This window comes from Hypanus sabinus, chromosome 4 (genome assembly GCF_030144855.1).
Source record: "Hypanus sabinus isolate sHypSab1 chromosome 4, sHypSab1.hap1, whole genome shotgun sequence".
NCBI classification, from domain to species: Eukaryota; Metazoa; Chordata; class Chondrichthyes; order Myliobatiformes; family Dasyatidae; genus Hypanus; species Hypanus sabinus.
The window spans coordinates 118,196,473-118,205,690 of NC_082709.1; the positions used below are offsets into that span (position 1 = coordinate 118,196,473).

The following is a 9,218-nucleotide window of genomic DNA, read 5'->3' on the forward strand; positions in this document are numbered from 1 at the left end:
ACTGAGTACTTTCAGCATTTTCTGCTTTTGTTAGTGTTTACAGTCAATGAGCTCTTCTTAGAACTGAAGGGTTTTTAGGGACACTTTTACTGTTAGAGAACGTACAGTTTTGGTGCTTCAGGATTGTGTGTTGGCCATGGCTAACATCTTTCTTATGGCTCAAAAAGATCAGTGATGGAGTGTTCTGTTTTGGTGATCCCAACTGGTTTGTAGGTAACAACCTGCTGGCTGGAGGAACACAACAGCTTGAGAACCACCTCTAGGGGGTCGAGCTGTGCCCCGAAGCAGAATTTTGACTGAAGATATAGACAGTTCCTCGCCCACCACAGATGCTGCTCGACCCACTCAGTTTCTCCAGGAGATAATTGGTTGCTCTGTATTTTTGTATGTAGAAGGGTAAGGGGTCATTAGGTGCTATCAATCATTATAAAGCATGGATTAGAACTAATTCTGTGCTTCCCTTTCTGTACAACACTGCTGGTCTGGCATACACCAGCTTCAGAGCTTAAGGTGATGCCAAACAGTGACTCCTTTGCTTGCATCTTTGGAAACAGCTCTATTTCTATCTTTGATATCTCTCTTTTTCCTTTTCAAGGTTCTCTTGACGACCCTGACCTGGATTAATACTCTGACTCCGGTTCTTTGAGGGAATGAGACTTGCTCTCAGGGCCTCATGACCGGCCGCTTTCTGATATGTCAAGGACGCGGCCTGGAAGACTAGCATGCCTTCAGGGTGCCAGACTGTCCTTGCTCTGGAGGTGGGCTCATTCAAGGCCGGTGACCCTGTTTGAGGTGTCGTGGGAGAACACAGAACATCAGGAGTTGTGTGTTGAGAGACCTGTGCCTTTCTGGGGCCGATTCTCTGGGAGAAGAGCTCAGAGGAAGCAAAGCAACAGACTTTTAACACCATAAATCAGCAAGTTGTTTGTTATGCCTCCCCTCTCGCTGTGAAATGGGACACCTCTTTTTCCCTTATTAGGGAAAGAGAGAGAGAGAGCCTGTGGTATGTCAAATTACAGGGTGAATGAGTAGTCTTTATTCATGCATTGTTGCACGCTTGAGTGCTGAGTGGAGGGTGCTGATGCTTTTTTTTGCTGGTGGGGTGTGTGATTGTTGCCTTGCTGCTACTTGTGCATGGGAGGGGGAAGCTGGGGGGCTTTGGGGTTCTAACATTTAACTATCGTTCATTCTTTGGGGCACTTCTCTGTTTTCGGGGATGGTTGTGAGGAAAAAGAATTTCAGGATGTATATTGAATACAATTTTTTGACATTAAATGTACCTATAAAATCTACTTCACTTTCAGCAATTAGTCTCCTTCTAGTAATCCTGATCACCCGCACTATTTTTCAGGTGCTTCCTTTCATCGTCACCCACTTTGCCTCTCACTTCTAAGTATTTAAACTTCTATCCATTGAAACATGACAGCCGGGAGATGTGAGGTAAGCTTTGATATTAAAAACAAAGAGTTACTTGCGGGCATAATCCTGTCCATTTAACAGAACATGTTGTAAAGCAATCAGTCTGAAAGCGAAGTATAAATGAAATGATTAGTTTTTGGATAATCTAAAAATCTTGCATAACTGTTAATGAAACATAATAAGTATTGCCAAGAGATTAGCAGAGAAAATGTTCAGAATATCGCTTTATGCAGTAAACAGTGGATTACTCTGTAGGTAATATTTGTTACACTCCATTAAATGCTAGGCAGGCTGAATTAGAAATCATGAAGATCGATTCCTGGCTTTACACACACATTTTTTGATGACAACATGAAGATAACATTCAGTAACCTTTCGAAATGAGATGCATTATTGATGGTTCCCAATTAACCCTTTGTTGTTGACTGAAACACATGCAGGATGTTTACCCATCATGGGCAAAACCCTCCCTACTACTAAGTATATCTACAGGGAATGCTGTTGCAGGAGGGCAGCATCTATCATCAAGGACACCTCTGATATCCAGTCCACTGCTGCCATCAGGAAGAAGGTACAAGAGCCTTAGGCCCCATACCACAGGTTCAAGAACAGTTATTGCTGTTATGTTTTATAATTTCAGAACATTGAACTAATTCAAAGGAAGATACAGGAGTCTGAAATACAGGTCTAACTTTGTGTCTACTTAAAGAGAGGCGCTCATGTATCATGTGGTAGCATGATGACATATGCAATTCACATATTTACGTATATAACCCGCAATGAATTATGTAAATGAACAAAAATGCAATTATGTATATAAGATTACTCAAGTATTAAGGAAATATTAAACACACTCCTCCCATTTAGCTATAAACTTCAACTTAATAGACAATGCACCTCAAAAATCTACACAGCATACTATATAAACAGATATTCACAGCATAGCAAAGCTTTAACATGTACCACTCAGGCTCAAAGATTTAATCACTGTGGAGGATTTCTTACTCTTTGGGATAATGTCTTTCCTTGCCAGGTGAGACTCATGACTGTGAAACATTCTCAGATTCCGGGGCATTCTCTGTGGTGATTATAGGAGTTAACTCTGAGACTGCAGGAAGCGGTTCTTACAGTGGCAACCAACTTTCTTCTGTAACAATGGACTCTTCTCACCTCAACTGATCAGTGTGTCATCTCCAGCTGATGTCAGACGCAATATCTACGGTGTGGGAGAGTGTTCCAGTTCTCTCCTTAATCTTTCCAAGTACCCATTTTTGATCACCTCTGTAGTCCCTCACCTGGACTTATTGTCCAGGAGTGAAGCATTGAACTTCTTGTTTGAGGAGCCTTCAATTTGTCTCAGCTGCTTGTCCTGCGTACTCCTCCTGATATTGGGATTGAGAAGATCCCAGCATGAGCACAAGGGACGACCCAGGAACAGCATGGCTGGTGAGTTGTTAGTAGTGGATTGTGTTGCATTACAGTAAGCAAGGAGGAAATTGGGGAGCTTCTGGTTTAGTGTCAATGTAGTGTGTTCTACTGACATTGATTGCAGTGCTTCCTTTAGACTTTGGAAACAACTTTCCACCAAGCCATTTGTAGCTGGGTGGTATGGTGTGATGTAATATGTCTATTCAATTCATTTTTAGGAATGACTGAAACTGATTCCCCACGAGCTGTGGTCCAGTGTACCTGACTAAGTGTTCTGGAAGACCGGTCTTTACAAAGAAGCTTTTCAATAGATCAACAATGTGTGAGACTGTAGTGGAGGCTATTGGGAACACTTCTGGCCACTTTGTAGCTGCATCCACTACTATCAATAAATTTGTGTCCATGAACAGTCAGGCAAAATCCACATGAATCCTCTGCTGGGGCAATGCAGGCCATTCCCAGGGATGGAGAGTTGCTGCTCATGGCATCTTTTAGACATGTTGGCATTCCATACAGTGCATGGCAAACTGCTCAATCTGCTGATATAACCCAGGCCAACAGACAAAGCTTTGAGCCAATGCTTTCATTTAACAATGCCTAGATGACTCCTCCTACACTTCAGCTCTCAGATTGGATGGCACGATACTCTTAACCCCTACATAAGGCAATTTCTTTCAAGGGCAAGTTCGTCTTGGCACTGGTAAATGAGGGAGAACTGGGGTTTCTGCTGTACATTCCAACCATTTTGAGTAGCCATGTGGATCTGAAACAGCCTGGGGTCTTTTCTGCTTTCCCTTTGGATTATCTTTGCTGTAATAAGGAGACTTTTGATTTATGTTAGGGAGAATATGTCAAGAGGAGTGTAAATGTTTTTGTGTCTTCCTTTTCCAAGGGTAAACAGGGCAATCCAACAACTTTTCCATGATTATTTATCCTCTTGAATTCATTCTTTTAATTCTGTCCTTCAAGAAACAGAGCTCATCTCTGTATTCATACTGCTGCTCTTAGTGGAGCACCTTCTGTGGATTGGAAATGGACACCAGTAGTTGACGATCAGTAACAAGGATAAACTCTCTCCCATACAAATACCAGCTGAAATGTTTTACACCCCAAAACAGACACAAGGTCTCTCTGTCAATCTGTGCATATTTTTCCTCTGCAGCAGTAAGGGAATGTGATGTAAACCATTGGTCTACTTTCTGTACTGGGTTGATATTAACCTTAAACTCACCACTGATCCTGACAGACCCATTCTTCTTGGCTACCAGACCACTTGCGTTTCCCATGGGCTCCACTCACCTTGGAAACAATTCCTTCAGCCTTCATGTGATCTAGCTCACTGGCTACTTTATCATAGATGGTGTAAGGAACTGGATGGCTTTGCAAAACTTGGATGATAATTTCATTTAACACTATTTTATCCTAGATATGTTTGAATCTTTCTAATGCCATCCTTTAACACTGCTGTGGCATCATCCAGTATCTTTCTTAATTCTCTTTCATATGGCTTCATTGCAGAGGATGTGGCATGCAAATTGTAGACGAATCTCCAGTCAAGTTGGAATTGTCTCCGCCAATCACTTCCCCACAATGTTGGTCCTCCTGTTTTTACCACATACAAGCTCAATGTGGCTTGTTGGTTGTTGTATTCCACAATTATGGATGCCATTCCCACAGGTGTTATCTTTTTTCCAGTATAAGTTCTTGCTGGGATATCTGCAGGCTTCAGTTTAGTATCTTTGAAATGCCTCTCAAACTCATTTTGTGGAATGGTTGAAATGGCTAAACCAGTGTCCAATTCCATTTTAATTAATTTGCTGTTCACTTCTGGCAAAAGCCACATTGCTTGTTTATTGTTTGTTTTCACATTGTAGATCTCAAGGCTACTCAATCATGTCTCACTGTCATTGTTATCAGATTTTTCTTCAACAGCATGCAGATTAGTGCTCTATTTGAAACTTAGAAACTTGACTTTTTAGCTTTTTCTCTTCCCTGTGTAGTCCATTTATTTTTGTCTGCCCAATATGCTCTTTGTATGTGACCTACTTTGTTGTATCTTCAGCAAGTTTCAACTTTAAATCTGCATATGAATATGAGCCCCAGCCACAATGGTAGCACAAGTTGTTTGGCCAGCCAGGCCTCTGTCTGGATGCTGAAATTTTGTTCACACAGACTTTCCATTGGAACAGCAATTTCAACTGTTCCTTTAAGAGTAAGTGTGCTTCAGTTAGGGACCACTTTTGAATGCTTTCTTGTAAGATTCCATGAACTAAATGATCTTTCATTACTGAACTGAAAATGTTCAGACAATCTCTTCAATTCAGCCATGTATGCTTAAATTGACTCTACTTCATTTTAATTCTGCTTATAAAAACCTAAAGAGTCCTGCAATAAACAATAGCTTTGGTTTTAAATGTTCTTGTATTACTTTGACAATATCAGCAAAACTCATTTCTGCTGGTTTGGTTGGAGCATTTAAACCTTGAAGCAAACAGTGTGCCTTTAAATCCAATGTAGTCAGCAAATTGGCACTTGTTTCTCATTGTCTATTTCACTTGCTTCAAAATATTGTTTAATTAGCTCAGTATACATATTCCAGTTATCTTTTGTGGAAACAAAGGCACCAATCTTTCTAATGTAGCCAGCTACTTCTATTCTTTTTTATGATTACACCCCCAGTACTCATTGCTTATGAACGTGTGAATTGTTCCATTTTCTGCCTTTTTTTCTAAACTTAATCATTTTTTCTCTTTTGAAGAACATGTGCTGTTCTGTTTCACTGTTCCTCGCTACACGTTTTTATAAACTTGAATGTCTTACTGCGTTTCAACAGGATGTTAGCTGTCTTGGGTTTGTTTTAAAAATAACTCATTGCTAATGCTATATTTTGTAACTTCAAAGCATTAAACTAATTTAAAGAGAGTCTGAGATGTGTATCTAACTTTGAGTTTACTTCAAGTGAAGACTGCATGTCTCATGTGGTAGTGTGATGATATATACAATTCATGTATTTATACATGTTTGTATTCAATGGTTCCATTCAATATCAGAGAATATATACAATATGCAACCCAAAATTCTCACTCCCTGCAGATTCTCTGTAGAATCTCAGGTGGTGACGAGAGGGCATATAAGATTGAGATACGACCACTAGTAGAGTGGTGTCACAGCAACAACCTTGCACTCAATGTCAGTAAGACGAAAGAGCTGATTGTGGACTTCAGGAAGGGTAAGACGAAAGAACACATACCAATCCTCATAGAGGGATCAGAAGTGGAGAGAGTGAGCAGCTTCAAGTTCCTGGGTGTCAAGATCTCTGAGGATCTAACCTGGTCCCAACATATTGATGTAGTTATAAAGAAGGCAAAACAGTGGCTATACTTTATTAGGAGTTTGAAGAGATTTGGTATGTCAACAAATACACTCAAAAGCTTTTACAGTTGTACTGAGGAGAGCATTCTGATAGGCTGCATCACTGTCTGGTATGGGGGTGGGGGTGGGCTACTGCACAGGACTGAAAGAAGCTGCAGAAGTTTGTAAATCTAATCAGTTCCAACTTGGGCATTAGCCCAGGATATCTTTAGGGAGCAGTGTCTCAGAAAGGCTGTGTCTATTATTAAGGACCTCCAGCACCCAGGACATGCCCTTTTCTCACTGTTACCATCTGGTAGGAGGTACAGAAGCCTGAAGGCACACACTCAGCGTTTCAGGGACAGCTTCTTCCCCTCTGCCATCTGATTCCTAAAAAGACATTGAAGCTTTGGACACTACCTCACTTTTATTTTTAATATACAGTATTTCTGTTTTTGCATGTTTTTTAATCTATTCAATATATGTAATTCATTTACTTGTTTATTTATTATTATTATATTATATTTTATTTTATTTATTATTATTATTTTCTCTCTGTTAGATTATGTATTGCATTGAACTGCTGCTGCTATATTAACAAATTTCACGTCACATGTCGGTGATAATAAACCTGATTCTGATTCTGACATCCTCAAAACAGAAGAGAAACCCCAAAGAATGAATGAGAGAAACAAGGTGAGAACACAAAAGCCTCTGCTCCCCTAACACGCACAACAACAGCAAGTAGCGTCAACCCTCCCCACTCCACTTCCCCCCACTTATTCTAGCAGAAAGCATGAACGATCCCACCACCTACCATGCAAGCAACAGCAAAGCCCCCAAAGAGAGACCATGGTCTATAGTCCATTAAAAAGTGTTAATTCCAATAATTCAACATCCCTCAGGCTCTCTCTCTCTCTCTCAGAGACAGATATGACTCCTTCCACAGTGAAAGGGGAGACAGTCACTGTTTTGAAGTTATAGTCAGACTGAGGCGTTGCTTTTTATTTTGAGTTTCCTGACTTGATAATCGACAGCAAGCTCTCAGTAACCATCGAGAGCGAGAGAGATAGTGTTCACCCAAGTGCTGAGGACACTGACAGCCGCAATGTTCCAGCTTCCCATGACGCTTCAGATCGCAACATCAGCGAGCATTTGCATCCACGGGGCCATGCGAGGTTGCATCGTCAAGGTGCCCAGTGTCAGGCCACACCTGGACATATTGAAAAAGCGGCCACTCAGCGAGCTCCAAGAACGGGAATACACCGCTATGCAAAACCGTACATATAAATTGTAATGAATTACTTAAATGAACAAGAATGCTTAATTAACCAATATATATACAAGATTGCTCAAATATTGTGTAAATATTAAATACACAACAATTACCCCTCAACCATCTGGCTTTTGAACCATTGGGAATAACTTCACCCAACTTCACTCATGCTGTCACTATATTTCTCCTACCACTTACAGACTGACCTTCAAGCACTCTTGATCTCTTGTTCTTGATATTATTTATTGATTGTTGTTTATCTATTTATTATCGATTTGTTTTAGAGATTGTACAGGTGTTGTCTTTTGTCATATTGGTTGTTTGTCCATCCTGATGGGTATGGCCTTCCACGGATTCTATTGTATTTTTTGTATTTGGTGTGAGTGCCCACAAGAAAATGAGAGATTTGCAGTATTATATATGATGACATAAGTGTGCTTTGATAATAAATTTATTTTGAACTTTGAACTTCAGTGCAATACCAGGCTGCGAGTAAAACGTTTAATTCCATCTCACTGATTAAATCTTCCATTGTTTGCCTATTAATGTAATGAGGGAGATTGAAACATGAAGGTCCATGCAGAAGCACGGAGAGTGGAGAACGTTCGGGTGTTCCAGCACTCTGCAGTCTCCGAGAGGATTCTGGCAGACAGAGACAGCGTGCGCCGAGTTCATGGAAGGACGGCTGCAGGATGGGGCGCAAGCTGTGGTTGGACTCCATTTCACTGATTAAAGCTTCCAATGTTCGCTGATTAAGCAACAAAGGAGATTGAGGCATTGGGGAAAGTGTTGAGGATGAGTGCTGGCTGCTTGTCTTTTGATCGCTCTGTACCAGAGAGGGAAAGGTCTGTCACTGTGCCCAGAGAGTGTTCCCTAGGCTTTCTGTGTTTTGAATATGAATTTGGACTATAGACTTTTTTTCCAGTCTTATGGGGTTTTATATTCAGTTTTTCGCCCGATCTTTCTTGTTTTTTTGTGTGGGGAGGGGGATTTGGGGAGTTGATGTACCTGTTCCGTTTTGCTCAGTATTTTGGGTGGGAAAATGCCTGTGCCACTTTTGTTTGTCTTTTGGGTGGGGAGGGGGGATTTTGGGGGTTGATGATTGTGTTACTTTTCTTTTTTGTTTTCATGGTTACCCAGAGAAGAAGGATTTCAGGTTGTAAACTTTGATAATAAATGAATCTTTGAATCTTTGCCCCTTTGATATATGCTGACTGTAACATTCAGTAGCTGCTGTCATAAGCAGCTGCCCAGTATTTTTACTGATATACTCTACCTATAGATACCCCCTGCTTTTGCAAGGGGAGATGCATTGTGATTGCAGAGATCATTTGAGAAGTGTTTGGTACAACAATGAAGAGAGAGAGAGAGAGAGAGAGAGAGAGAGAGAGGGAGAGGGAGAGGGAGAGGGAGAGGGAGAGGGAGAGAGGGAGAGAGAGAGGGAGAGAGGGAGAGAGGGAGAGGGAGAGAGAGAGAGGGAGAGAGAGAGAGAGAGAGAGAGAGAGAGAGAGAGAGAGAGAGAGAGAGAGAGAGAGAGAGAGAGAGAGAGAGAGAGAGAGAGAGAGAGAGAGAACTCCTGCCTTGCTATCAATGCTGGGGATCTCAAAGTGAAGTTTATTAGACAAAAAGATGTGCAAACTCTGCGTGATGTCACCATTGAACCGCTGTTCTTGTAAGATTAATTGTGCATTGCACCAAGCCATGATACAAATTTATAAATTAAATTGTACTGTGCACTGGTTTT

The 9,218-nt window shown here is 41.0% G+C and overlaps 1 long non-coding RNA gene across 1 annotated transcript in view; it reads left to right on the top strand.

Moving 5' to 3' along the window:
* Positions 1–8,422, top strand: part of LOC132393143 (uncharacterized) — a 35,690-nt gene extending 27,268 nt beyond the window's left edge. The window contains exons 2-4 of the long non-coding RNA XR_009511765.1: positions 596–1,003; positions 1,352–1,440; positions 6,761–8,422. This is a non-coding gene — a long non-coding RNA (uncharacterized LOC132393143). The remainder of the gene's footprint in view (positions 1–595; positions 1,004–1,351; positions 1,441–6,760) is intronic.
* The last annotated feature ends 796 nt before the right edge of the window (positions 8,423–9,218 follow it).